The 15,616-nt window shown below is 34.4% G+C and overlaps 1 protein-coding gene and 2 non-coding genes across 3 annotated transcripts in view; 2 read left to right on the top strand and 1 right to left on the bottom strand.

Moving 5' to 3' along the window:
• The window catches only part of LOC125239249 (cytoplasmic aconitate hydratase-like), a 72,038-nt gene that overhangs the window by 25,517 nt on the left and 30,905 nt on the right, over window positions 1-15,616 (top strand).
• Trnas-gga lies at window positions 6,619-6,692 on the bottom strand. The gene has a single exon. It is a non-coding gene; the product is annotated as a tRNA-Ser (tRNA).
• On the top strand, window positions 6,812-6,885 carry Trnas-gga. Its single transcript has one exon. It is a non-coding gene; the product is annotated as a tRNA-Ser (tRNA).

The raw sequence follows: 15,616 nt of genomic DNA, 5'->3' as shown, positions 1-15,616 counted from the left end.
TTTAACATTTATTTCAAATAATTTACACGGCATCACAGCTTAAGCCGAATAATTAAACTAATTACAACTATAATTTCAGAATATGTATTAAACTAGTAGTGTAAAATAAAAATCACAAAAGTAATAAATAATACCTCAGACCATTTACATGCAAGTGCTGAGAAGCCTATCGTCCATCTTCTCACAAAACCTCAGACACTCTCGGCACACATTCGCCCATCTGCATGCAAACAAGTCACACTCCGGTGCTGATGTCAAGAGTGCATTAAGCAGCGATAATGCGCGACACAATGATAAATAATAATGATGACATAATGATGATGTAGTCTCATCATCATCTATCACGCACCCAGTGACATAAGTCATGAAAATGTCTATTGAGCGAGTGAAGTAGTGATAACAAACGACTGATGCGGGCTACCGATGATGTTAATTATGATGAGAAGATTGTGAAAAACTGTGAGCAACTAGGTATGGTGGCGATAATAGAAGCAACAGAAATAAACACATAGAATATTTATAGGTATGATGATTATAGTGTAGTGATCTATGATGAGGTAGTCTTGTCGTCAGCTATCACGGCACCCAGTGACAAATATGTAAATGTCTACTGAGCGGGTGACTAGTGACGACAAACGACTAATCTTGGCTACCGGTGATCATAATTAGAGATGGGCCGAATATTCGGTAAATATTCGGTATTCGGCATATTCGGCAAGTATTTCAATGTTCGTATTCGGCCGAATAGCTCGGTTACATTGCCGAATATTTACCGAATAAACAAAGTAAATAACTAATGAAGATCTTACGTATTCCATTGCATAATAAGCTCCTATTTTAGTAGGTTTCCAAGGAACTACTAAAAATGCGTCAAAATATAAACACAATTGTTTTGTAAAAAAGTTAAAAATACCGTAGTTTAAGAGTTGAGAAGAGTTCAGAGTTGTTTTAACTAAGTTTTAGTTATCCACTAAATCATAAGAACATAGTTGTAGTATGTATAATAATTATCAATAATTTCATAGTTTTAATCTTAACATTCGCTTTAAAAATAAGGCGTAACCGAATATTCGGCCGAATGTTCGGTTCGGTAAGAGCTGAACCGAATGTTCGGCCGAATATTCGTATTCGGCCCATCTCTAAATTCATAATGATGATGAGAAGGTTGTTAAAATAAGCTGTGATCAAGTAGATACATACATATGACGACGGTGACAGGAGCAATAGACACACACATTGCACAATAAATATTGATGATGATATAGTGATGCTATGATGAAGTAGTCCCATCATCAGCCATCACGCACATGCAGTGACATGCAATGAGAATGTCTAACTGAGTGGGTGAGTAGTAATGACGAAAACTGGTCTTAGTTGCTGATGAGATGATTAATTGATTATACGATGATCATTTCTTAAAAATAAGGTTATAACATGATGAACCATGTACGCACTGTACGTAAGATAAATGTAACGTAAATGCGTAAAAAAGGAAGTTCGAATTTCCCTTTCGCACGTCTATCGTTTGACGTTTTTCAGTACAGATGGCCCTCCGAAGTTTCGACCTGACATTTAATGAACCACTTCTCGCACTAGTGCGTAAAAAACACCATCCGTACTGAAAAATAGTTTAACATACATTCTGTTAATAAAACAATTAAGAAATTATTTTAAAAAAGTAGAAATTAATATCGAATTTGTTCACAATAAAATTAAAACACTATTTTATGCACGATTATTTTTGCCAGCAATGATAATGTGATGATAATAATATGATGATGTAGTCTAAAATCAGATGGTATCAATCTCCCAGTGATAGAATTGTAACTTATCTACTGAGAAAGTGACTTCCACGTTTTAATAGACTAACAAAAGTACCTGTAAAAACATAAATAAAAACATGGCTAAGAACACTCCCGACTAACGTTGCTTTCAGACAAATAAAACTAAATCTAAATCGGTTCATCCGTTCGGGAGCTACGATGCCACAAATTGACACACACACAGACAGACAAACAAACAGACAGACAGACACGTCAAACTTATAACACCCCGTAGTTTTTGCGTCGGGGGTTAAAAAATAACAGACATTTTAATAAAATAAAAAATCTCGATGTAGTGTACTAAAGTGGTAGGCATCACATACCCAGTGACAGATATACAGACATGTCTACTAAGCATGTGATTACTACCACGTCAGTACATTATTCTGAAAAGCAACAAAAAATTAAGTTTATAAAAAATAGTTTTGATATGTACAATTTGAGATCTTTGAGAATTTGAGAACTTGACATTTACAGTTTGCCCCCCTTTCATTTTGGCCACTTTCTGTAATTAATATTAATTAATTAAAAAAAGAATACCTTCAATTTGTAAAGGTTAACAATGTTCATAACTATTCCAAATTTCAAATCGATAGCATACATAAGTAGTTCTCGAGATATTAGTAATGTGACAGACGGATAGAGCGGCGCCATAAGAGTTCCTTTTTGGTACGGAACCCTAAAAAAACGAAGGAAAAACATTTTGCACTACTACATTATTTTATTAACGTATATTAACTGGCAGAAGCAATGATGATGATGTAATCCAGAAGTAATTGTTATCATTCTCCCAGTATTATAAACATGTATAAAATATATTTACTGGGGCAATGATCCCAGCTACCATGGGACTGAAATGTGCCTAAAAAAAAACATTCGCTAATATATATATAAAATATCAAAATTTAGTATATAGTTTGGACCAAGATATAACAGGGAACACGGCCTACAAAAAAAAACACATTCATAGTCACATAATTTCATAATAAATAAAAAGAATAAGAAAACTGCATAATATAGAAGTAAATAATTGAAATACATACATACAATCACGCCTGTATCCCATAAAGGGGTAGGCAGAACACATGAAACTACTAAAGCTTCAGTGCCACTCTTGCCAAATAAGGGGTTGAAAGAAAACGAAACTGTGACTTTGCAGCGACAGGTTGCCCACCTCTCGCCTACCCATATCCCATAGTCGCCTTCTACGACACCCACGGGAAATTCTTAACCCGTCACCACACAGGCAGGAAATAATTGAAATAAACATATATTACATTATATTGAGAGCTCAACGAGGGTGCGGTGTGCTGATGACGGGAGGACTTACGGAACTAACTTGTTCCGTCTATTGTCCCGTCCATAGGTTACGGTGACCGCTTTCCATCAGGCGGACCGTATACTTGTTTGCCACCGACGTAGTATAAAAAAAAAAAACTTGAAATAACGAAGTTTTTTTAACCAAAATCAGTATCACAAACCCAGTGACAGAAATAAAACATGTAAATGAGTGTGTGATTACTTTTCTTAATTAAATAGGTGAAACAGACCAAGGAGCATAACCCCAAACTCATAAAGGCTTAAAATTTGATTTTGCTGGCTCCAGTATCTGATTTTTTGTAGAAATCGTCCCACAAAAGTTGGTATCATACACCCAGTGACAGTTCAATATATCTACTGAACGTATGACTGCCAAGTATGTGGGACAGGCGCCATCTAGAGATGGGTAACTACCCAGGTAAATACCCGACGGTGGGTATTTACCGGGTAAATACCCGATATTTACCTACCCGCGGGTAAATACGCGGGTATTTTCATTTTTCTTCCAAATTTGACGTTTTAAATGGTGTTTTGGGCTAAAATAGATTAATTTAAGTCAGTCTTTTTAATTGTACACATAATGTTTATTCAAATTGAGAAAGAATAGGTTGCTATGAGATAAAATGTGATTTTAGTGTATCTTTCCAACTATAAAAATGGTGTAATATCATTCTCTGACATCTCCGAAATAATTTAAAATGCTTTTAATATAAATTATAAGTCTGATAAATTAAAACTGTAAATGAAAATATGTGCATAAAAATATTTTAAAAATCTCTTTTTGAAGCTCATAACTCATACATAGTATGTTTTATGACAAAAATGTATATAAACTTTTTTGTAGGAAATAGTGTCTACTTTAGTTCGTATATACAAAACTTTTCGATATTCATGATAGTTTCCATGAAATATGAAAAAAATACATTTTACCCCCCCTAACCCCACCATAACCCCCTCCAACCAGTACTAGGAAGTTTATCTTTATCGTATAAATACGACTATTTAATGCAATCTAAAAAGCACACGTAAAACATATTCTTTAAATTATTTTTAAAAATATACATTAAAACTTCTGTAATCTTTATTGTATATTTGACTGAACAGTTTCGTTTTGAATTGTGTATAATAATTACAACCACTAACTTAGTATTTATCTCCATTTTAACACAAATCAGCATGTGCAACATGAAATGAATCTACCCCTCAATTTGGGTAGATACGGGTAAATACCGGGTAGATAGGTATTTACCGGGTAAATACCTGGGTGGGTGGATTGGGTATTTACCCACGACCCATCTCTAGCGCCATCTGTCGGAAGTATCTATAAACAAATACATTATACACATAACCTGAGCAAAAAATTAAAATTTTGAAAAACCCCCGACCGCGACATAGTGGACCGATTTTCATGAAACATGGCTAAGAACACTCCCGACTAACTCAGCTTTCAGACAATTTTTTTTTTAAATCGGTTCATCCGTTCGGGAGCTACGATGCCACAGACAGACACACACACAGACAGACAGACATACACGTCAAACTTATAACACCCCGTCGTTTTTGCGTCGGGGGTTAATAAAAACCGGCAAAGCCCAGACGGCCCGTATACTTGTTTGCCAATATTGTGGAATTAAAAAATATAAACGCTGTAAATATGAAGAAAAATCTGGCAAAAAGAGTAGAAAATAATGGGGGCGCCACCGTTTACGTAAATCGTTTTGCATGCGGCAACTATTTTGACACTTTTGAATGAGAACAGTTAAGTGTTGCTATGATAAAAAAAATTGTTCCATTTCTACTCTTTGGCAACCTGTACAGGTATGTATTATTTAAAGTTTCTGATACGTCTAATATTTAACCAGATAGGTATAAAATACACAATATTTTTTGAATTATTAAACTGTTAAGAAGGGTTTAGTTATGAAAACCTTTAGCTGCTCAGAGGTCTAAATATAAAAGGCCTTCATACAATATAAATGACTTAATGAATATTTAGAAATATACTTTTTTAGCGATAGCACCAAATACTATATAAACTCTACGAGTTAATACGTGCAGCTTGGTGTCAAAGTTGGCAACACGCGATACTAATAGCGCCTCTAGCGGCATGAGTTGATCAAAATAGTTTAGTTCATACAGTTTAAAATTTAAAAAAGTCACACACTCTTATTTCTTTGTTTTATTCCGTCTATAAATGTTAAAGTAGATCAAGTAATCGCATTTTGTGTTGTTTTACGTACTACGCCTATACTGACAAACTACTTTGGACAACTCGTACCGCTAGATGGCGCTGCTAAAATCGTTGCCGCTTCATTGTATGGGAAACGTCACAAGCTGCACGTATTAACTCTCAAGAGTTTATATAGTATTTGATAGCACTGAGCAAATATTTAGCATCATTCACACTACATACATAAAGGACTTATATAAGTCTCCCTGGACTTATACATATCCGGCTGTCAAATAATTTGCGATAGCAGGCATCACAGCACCCAGTGACAGATTGACAGACATGTCTACTGTGTGTGTGACGCTACTGTCACAAATATTACTGTCATTACTGATGAAAGAATGTCACTTTGAGAGGTGATCCAAAAGTTTGCGGAATGGATGACTTGTATAACTTGACGATGATGATGATGAAAATGATGAAGCTTTACCATCAACCGCGTGGTATCAGCTTCCCAGTGATAGATGTAGACATATCTACTGAGATGATGATAACCAGCCGTCAATGATGTGATGATGTAGATTGAATTATGATGAGGTCGTTAAAAAACCACAAAGTTAAAATTTTGAAAAAAACCCCGACATTGTGCACCGATTTTCATGAAACATGGCTAAGAACACTCCCGACTAACTCAGCTTTCAGAAAAAAAAACTAAATCGAAATCGGTTCATCCGTTCGGGAGCTACGATGCCACAGACAGACACACACACAGACAGACAGACAAACACGTCAGAATTATAACACCCCTTCGTTTTTGCGTCGCGGTTAAAAAAACAATAAGAAAAGTGATAAAAAAACTGTATGAATGAAACTGTCTGAAAAATAAATAATATAAGTACTTACAAAAAACAATCCTTTCAGTGTGTTCACTTATTTTTGTCACCACTTTTTGCATTTTATTTAAATATCACACATATTGAGAATTTATATAAGTGAAGTTTATGCTTCATACTGTATAACACCATCCACACTTTTACCAAAATGTACCTTACTTCAAAGTCTATACCAAAAAGTCGCTTGAAATTTATAAAATAAATTTGTATGTATGCACGTGTGTACCGATACCACAGAACTGATAACAAATAATGATTACCCATGGTTTTATGCCAATAGTGGTGGGGTCGTTCACTAATGACGTACTGACAATAATTATTGATCATTTGCTAATATTAATTTTTATTAAGCAGAAACGTCTGCTAACGATTCTAAACATTTTTATATTAAAGGAAAAAATGGAAAAATTTACGCTTCCGGCGGGACTTGAACCCGCACCATTTTTGCAATCCGTGCAATGCTCTTACCAATTGAGCTACGGAAGCCACGCCGGACTTCGCAAATCTTTCCATGCCTTTCCTTTTGTACACACGTCTTGAGAAGTGTGTACAAAAGACGTGTGTACAAAAGGAAAGGCATTGAAAGATTTGCGAAGTCCGGCGTGGCTTCCGTAGCTCAATTGGTAAGAGCATTGCACGGATTGCAAAAATGGTGCGGGTTCAAGTCCCGCCGGAAGCGTAAATTTTTCCATTTTTTCCTTTAATATAAAAACATTTGCTAATAGTCAGGTAATTGAAGTTTTCACCTGATTTACTGATTTAGATAAAAACAATTATGGATGGATTTAATTAATGAAGAAAGTTACATTAATATTAATTAGTAAAATTTTTGAAAGTACTTATGTATTGTAAAATGTAGGTATACCTAATAGGGAACTTGACCGTAGTTAAAATAAAATATTTTATTCCATGCACGAAATAAAGCATCAGATAATTATAAGAAAAACATGGACAGAAGTTATTTTTAAATCCATATTCTATTTAATAAGTCGGGTTCGAATCCCGGTAAGGGCATTTATTTGTGTGATGAGCACAGATATTTGTTCCTGAGTCATGGATGTTTTCTATGTATATAAGTATTTATATATTATATATATCGTTGTCTGAGTACCCGCAACACAAGCCTTCTTGATCTTACCGTGGGCCTCAGTCAATCTGTGTAAGAATGTCCTATAATATTTATTTATTTATTTATTATTTAAGTCAAGTAGAAATATATAAAGTAACTGAGTTGACCGTGACGTCACTCAATTCGATATCATATAAATTCCATACTAGCAAGTCGTTCAAATTCGTTTTGACAGTTCTTAAAAATAAGCTGTTTTGACTAGAAGGCAAGTAGCCTATTATGCTATGCCATATTGCACCAATGAGTATTAATTACATTAGGCCAAAGAAATAAATAGTCATGTTTTTTTTATATGTGAGTGTGCACGGGAAAACGTCCCACTTTGTCGATTGCTATAAAGCTTTGTCAGTTTATTCATATAAAGATACAAGTAAATCTCGCCTTAATGGTAACCGACAAAGTGGGACGTTTTACTAAACACACTCACATATTTTCTTCATAAATCTATTTTTGTATGTACAGTTGGAGCTTTTTTTTTTTATATATATAGGACATTCTTACACAGATTGACTGAGGCCCACGGTAAGCTCAAGGCTTGTGTTGTGGGTACTCAGACAACGATATATATAATATATAAATACTTACTTTTTCTAACTATAGAGGAATAGTTGACCTAGTAACTTAACATTATTTTTTCCCCTTTAGTAAATTTTCATAACTAATATTAATAAAAAAAATAACACCTTCAATTTGTATAGGTTTACAATGTCCATTACTATTACCTATTTCAAATCGATAGAATAAGTAGTTCTTGAGATATTAAGTACTTAATGTGATAGACAGACAGACAGACAGACGTACAGAATCGTACCATAAGGGTTCCCTTTGTACTTTATTGGCACGGAACCCTAAAAAGGGATTATTAATAAGTGAGCATTTCTTTTTTTTTCGCCACTTTTATGAAATGTGATATTTTTAAAAAAAATTATGCTATTTCTACTCAGAATCACTACACTAGCTTTTTCAATCCTAGTAGTTAAACAAATTGTCCCATACGTTTTTTTTCTTATTTTGTTACCATTTTCCGTATATGTTGTGTGGGATAACAAAAGAGGAAAGTAACAAAAATGTATGGAAATTCTGGGACACTTTTTGTCTCCCAGTGAGATTGAAAGTACTCGTGATTCTGAGTATAATTGACCTAAAATTCCCTAGAAAAATCAAAATAAAAAACCGGCCAAGAGCGTGACGGGCCACGCTCAGTGTAGGGTTCCGTAGTTTTCTGTATTTTTCTCAAAAACTACTGAACCTATCAAGAAAACAATTTTCCTAGAGTCTTTATAAAGTTCTACTTTTGTGATTTTTTTCATATTTTTTAAACATAAAAAGTTCGCACTTTTTTTCCTTTAGAAATTTCCGAACTACTAATATTATCAAAAAACCATCTTAGTTTTATTCATTTTTAAATACCTAAAAATATATAACGTTGGGAATGAAAAAAAATTCAGCCCCCACTTTACATGTAGGGGGTACCAATAAAACATTTTTCTGATTTTTTATTTTACTTTGTCGGCGTGATTGAAATACATATTGTACTTTCAGCTATGCTTTAACCGCGGACGGACGGACGGACGCACGGACGGAACGACGGACAGACAGACATGGCGAAACTATAAGGGTTCCTGACTACGGAACCCTGAAAATGGCAAAAAAAAAGAAATGCTCAAGTATGGGACAGTGGTATCTTTGGCCAATGTTTTTCTGATATATTTTAGTACCATCTTGTACTTATAAGTTTGACGTGTCTGTCTGTCTGTCGGTTGCAACGTAACTTTCGGTTTGTTTTATTTTAAGCTGAATTAGTCGGGAGTGTTCTTAGTCATGTTTAAAGAAAATCGGCCCACGATGTCGGGTTTTTTTTTATTTTGTATCGTGGTTATTACTACCTACTAGATAATCAATAGTACATTGTGCAACAAGGGGAGGAAGTTGAATATTACTAACGAGAGTAAGTAAAATCGTGACGGCTTGCCGGGGCGATTTAAAGACTCGAGTTAGTAATATTCATACTCCCCGAGTGTGAATATTACTAACTCGAGTTTTTTGAGAGACCCTGTTTTTCATCACACTCGCAGTGTAAAAAATATGTAAATAGATGTAAAAAAATTAAGTACGGTACAAGAAATTTCATTATTCCCTCCGCCTGCGTGCAATAGCACATTTAAAGTGCGGGTGTGATGAAAAGTAATTGAAAAAAATAAAGAGTTGGGATAAAAATAATAATTTGTGAACACAACAAACTTTTTTTATTCATTAGGTAAATAATTATTTATTACATAAACATGTTTTTCTAGGAATTGTAGTTTTTTAATAACGATGATACAAAAGAAAATTAAATTGTGAATGAAATAAAACTTTTAATACATTCAGTAATTATTTATTACATTAATGGAAAAATGTGATACACTTATTCTTGGTTCTTTCTAAAATAAGTAGAAGTTACAGTTTTATAAGAGCATTTTCAGAATTTGGGCCCCCCAATTAGCGAAACTTGTTAACAATAATTAACTCACTGTCAGTTTTGTAACGATAATTAAGCATGAAATTTCTGTAAAAATATGGTTTTTGTGTCAATTACATAAACTTTAAGCGATAATCTACATTCAGAATGTGAAAAAAGTGAATTTTTAGACAGATTTTATGTTTAATTGTCGTCACGAAACTGACAGCGAGTTAATTTTTGTTCACAACTTACGCTAATTAATTGGGGGTTCCCAAATTCTGAAAATGCCCATAAATAAATTTATTTTACATCCCGATAACTTCGTTAAGCGCAGCTGCCTGAAATTTGTTGCTTTCCGATCGTAGGACAGAATAAAAACAATAAAGTCCATGATTGCTTTCGAAGACTTGTTCCGTAGATATTTCTCAGCAAAAATATTTAGTGAAACAGCTTTATGATATTTTTAAATTCATAAGCTGTATCACCAAATACTCCTACAGAGATCGCTGTTTCTCCATTTCCAGAAAAATCTTTCTTCATTCTTTTGTTTGAGAAATAACTGATTTGCCGAGGTGTTTAATAGTTATTTGTTTACCAAACATGAATAGTTCACGTCTTGAAACCCTCACAACTCACAATGCTTAAAATTCAATTTTTTTTGTGAAGCTGGAGTTACCTAACGAAAAATTATTGTCTCTAGGGAGTTATGAAATTTCTATTACGGTTTTTTTAATATATTTTTCCTATTCAGAATCGAGCCCTTTCGATGTAGAACAAGAAAACAAGGCACAGTTTTTTTTCTATTATTTTTCATCACACTCACACACTAAATGTGATTTTGAACGTAGGCGGAGCGTGAGTTATAGAAAAATCGTTCTCCCAAGGAAGTTATGAAATTTCTAGTACCGTATTTAACTTTTTTCTATCTTATTACATAGCAAGTGTGATGAAAAACATTGTGTGTAACTCGGGGAGTATGAATATTACAAACTCGAGCAAGTCGCACAAGCCGTCGCGATTTAACTTACTCTCGTTGGTAATATTCAACTTCCTCCCCTTGTTGCACAATGTACTATTGCATACTTTCCACTTTGTAACCGCTGTACAAAGTGTTTGAAAAATGGTAACGAAGTGGACAAATTAAATTTAGGACGCTTTTTTTCACCTAGCACGATCGAAAGGGCTCGTGATTCTGAGTAGGAAAAACATGAAATTATTATCTATTTGAGAAAAAAAAAGTTTATCTCTTCGCGAAAATGCCCCAAAAAGTACATTTAAACAAATAACTATTAAACACCTAACTTAACTACTTTGAACTGTCTATTTTTCTTGTCAAAAAAATACTAATATAAATAGTAACTTTCTACGGAATATATATCTCCACATTATCATTACCTATCTGACCTGTGGTTTTATGTAATTAAAAATATATTATATCATAGTTTGTGGTGCTTTTATCTGTATAGCGGTCTGGTATCAGACCTTTGATAGACGTACTGATGTGTCTAACCGCTATCTTGGGCGAGTAATAGGGATGACGACTGTATAAAAAAATGGCATTCTGTTTAGTCCGTCAGTTAGATTGTCTAAAAATAGTGAACACATATTTTTCGCTTTATCTAATGAATGAAAAAATACAAAGATACAGAGCATCAAAGTTCCGGAGTGGGGGCTTGTGACGTCACTTTTAGGTAAGAATTGTACCTAGGCGTGACGTCACGTGAAACTTCAACGCACTGTACCATCGTCATTTTTCGTTTACGAGAAAAAAGAAAAAATATGTGTCCAAAATTTTTTGATTATCTCACTGACGGACCAAATAGTTTTTTTAGTCGTCATCCCAATTCCCGTTAAGTTTGTACATTTGAATCACGTCTCCGATTTTGATAAAAATTGGTAGGCTGATAGAATCCATGATGCTGATTGCTGAGCAAGATCCACTAGATTTCCCAAATTTTAATTTGTATGAAATTACTTTGCACTCTTGTGGATAAAATTCAATTTTGCTATCTGTTTTCGTATAGCAAAGTAAGCCTTTACCAGTTGGTGTAGTGAAATAGTTATTTGTTAAAAATATTACAGAACAAAAATTTTTTTTGGCAAAATCTGCTTGACGTCACAACATTTTATCTTTCGATTTCCTCATGTTACACCGTGTATCTCTTTTTCTGAATACCCACAACACAAGCCTTCTTGAGCTTACCGTCAGACTCAGTCAATAAACGAGAAAGTGTATGTGTCTGTTTGTTTGTCCGTCTTTCACGGCAAAACGGAGCCTACGAATTTCAAGTGATGATAGTTTTTTTTTTTTAGTAATGATAGGTAGACGTTTGACCACGATCACACCTGATGGTAAGTGATGATGCGGTACGGTGGAGCACGCTTACCTATGAGATACCTATTTACTCTTGCTTTAAAGAGACCTGGATTGTACTCGTGCGGAAACACAGACTCAGGCAGGGCATTCCACTCCTTGGCGGTTCGCAAAAGAAATGTTGAAGCGAAACGCTTAGTGTGTATTTTTGGAATACTGACCATGAAGCGATGCCGCAGTTGAAGGGATGGAGAGTGACATAGGCTACTTTTTGTCTCTTTCTAACCTCCTGTTTCCCCAAAATTGAGGCTAGGCCTAATATATTTATTAGTCATGGTGACCTACTATACATCTGAATCATAAGCTTATTATTAACACATTCCACATTTTAATCTCGTTAACAAAATAAGTAACATCTAATGACACTATAAAGATATGGGTCCCAGGGTTTTAACTAATGATGTAACTAATGCGTCGACACTTATGAAGGTCATTTGGTCGCTCATTAGGACTGATTAGCTAAGTATCGATTCCTGGATCTTGCTTTGATAAGTGATCACCGGTTCGATTCCTGGATCGTGTTAAAAGTACTTACACTGAATACTAAAAATATTTGAAGTAAGGTACATCGGGGCAAATCTCGACTGGGGGGCAATTGTAACTGATCCATTTTTTCCATTATTACTCTATGATGTTGAGTTCTACATGTATCCACTGAACACGCCTACCATATATAACCGGTGGACACTCTATCTAATAATGCAAACATTGTAAAACATGGAAAAAATTTGCCCCGCTGTACTTTACCTACATTTGACGGCAAAGAAGAAAAATAAAGGAAAGTCTTCTTTTAGTAAAATGAGCCAGCTTATAGTAGTTCTTTCCACCCACCCTGTATTTTGGCCATTTTTATTTTTCAAAGTTGTCCACCCCACTTTTTTTGTAACTTGTCTTTCGATTCTGACAGGAGAAAAAAATGTCTCAAGATTTCCATACATTTTTCAAACTTTCCATTCCGTTACCGCCATACAAAATGTATGAAAAAGTGATAACGGAATGGGAAAAATCCTTGGGAGACCTTTTCTCCTATTAGGATTAAAAGAGCTCGCGATTCTGTGTGGAAATAACATAAAAAACCGGCCAAGAGCGTGTCGGGCCACGCTCAGTGTAGGGTTCCGTAGTTTTCCGTATTTTTCTCAAAAACTACTGAACCTATCAAGTTCAAAATAATTTTCCTAGAAAGTCTTTATAAAATTCTACTTTTGTGAAATAAAACTATGGAAACGGATTAAATCGCGTATAATGAATGCGTTTTTCTACTTTTGTGATTTTTTTCATATTTTTTAAACATGTGGTTCAAAAGTTAGAGGGGGGGAGGACGCACTTTTTTTTTCTTTAGGAGCGATTATTTCCGAAAATATTAATATTATCAAAAAACGATCTTAGTAAACCCTTATTCATTTTTAAATACCTATCTAACAATATATCACACGTTGGGGTTGTCACATGTCCCGATTATTTGTAACATTTTTTTTTATAATGGCAGTTCAGTTATAAATTTAAAAACTTACCCTTAATGTTAACCACAGAATAATTAAATAATACACACAATTTCATAATATTTCAACACTTACTGATTCTATCACTGTACAAATTGAACTAAATAATTTTGATCTCATTTACAATATAAAACAATATATAGTGCACTCAGCAATATATACTTAGTCATATCTCATGTGTTTATTTATACATACACAGAATTTTGGTGTGTATGTCTGTATACTTTTATTTGTTGATACATACAATGGGCTAGTTTCCTATATTTAAAATAATAGTTATTTGTTATACAAGGGGGCAAAGTTGTATTTTAACGCCGAGTGTGGAATTGAAAAACGAGCAAGTGAAAGGATTCTATAGTTGAACCACGAGCGAAGCGAGTGGTTCGAGAATATAATCCTGAACTTGCGAGTTTTTTAACACACGAGAAGTAAAATACATTTGCACCCGAGTGTAACACAAAACTTTTCCCCTCATTATAGCGAGGAAACTACAACGCAAAAAATGCGTTTATCACAGCTTCCAGTCGTTCCACAGGTGGTAAATCATCTTTATTACTAGATTCACCTACTTTTATCAATTTTAAAGCAATTAATTTGACTTTATTCAAGGTCAAATTTATTTACCCACTAGTGGATAAAATGCGTTTTTACCCGCTGGTATTGAAGGACAAAACACGTGTTTCCGAGCTAGTGAGGGGAAAAATATTTTATACAGTGCACGAAATAAAGCACAACGTAGTTAGAAGAAAGACATGGACAGTAGTTATGTTTAAACATAATTTCTATTTAATAAGTCAAAAAGTAAATGAATTGACCGTGACGTCACTCCTCAGTATTTCATAGTAATTCCATATTAGCAAATCGTTTTGACATTTCTTAAAAGAAGCTGATTTGACTAGCAGGAAACTAGCCTATTACCTATACAAACGGATTATTTTTACATAACCCGCGACGAAAAATCGACGGGGTGTTATAAGTTTGACGTGTCTGTCTGTCTGTCAGTTTGTCTGTTTGTCTATCTGTTTGTCTATATGTTATGCCGCATACGAGGGGTTAAGTCATCATCATCATCGTCCTTGCGTTATCTCGGTCTTTGCCACGGCTCATGGGTCCGCTGTGACAACTAATCCCAAGATTTGGCGTAGGCACTAGTTTTACGAAAGCGACTGCCATCTGACCTTCAACTCAAAGGGTAACTAGGCCTTATTGGAATTAGTCCGGTTCCCTCACGATGTTTTTCCTTCACCGAAAAGCGACTGGCAAATATCAAATGACATTTCGCACATAAGTTCCGAAAAATTCATTGGTACGAGCCGGGGTTCGAACCCGCGACCTCCGGATTGAAAGTCGCACGCTCTTACCGCTTGGCCACAAGCTACAGATAGTGCTTAAGTATTCTAAAAAATTACAATTTCACGTAACTTACTAATACTATTTTATTATACAATTATTATAATTGGTTGTATACTTAGTGAAAATCCACGGGAAACTACTAGTCTCCAATAACGCAGCATCATCAAGGTCGTACGTCGCGCCATCTGTACAGTCAGCATTATTTTACGTTTAACTGTGTCAAGTGTACGTATGGACGTGACGTTAGTACTTTGGACTTACGGGGTAGGAAGTAAATGTTGTGTGTTTTGCACGTATTGGAAATTAAATCGTTGATTACATTCATTAGTGGAAATTATTTTGCCGAATAAGTTAAAAAAAGGTAGTGTTTTTTTAGGATAAGGTACATCATCATCATCATACAATTTAACCCTTAAATGCATGATTTTTTTCTTTTAACTAGAAATTAATAATGTGATAGACAATGGTTTTCTGACTCTAGGAAAATAATAAAAAAATATTTAACATCGATTTTAATACTAAATCAGTGTTAGAAGTAAAATAGGCTAAATCTTACTTATATAAATATATAATTACTAGTAAAATTTATAAGAAAACTTTTACTACTATTAA

The sequence above is a fragment of the Leguminivora glycinivorella genome, chromosome 25 (assembly GCF_023078275.1).
Source record: "Leguminivora glycinivorella isolate SPB_JAAS2020 chromosome 25, LegGlyc_1.1, whole genome shotgun sequence".
NCBI lineage: Eukaryota > Metazoa > Arthropoda > Insecta > Lepidoptera > Tortricidae > Leguminivora > Leguminivora glycinivorella.
This window is presented reverse-complemented; position numbering and strand designations above follow the sequence as displayed.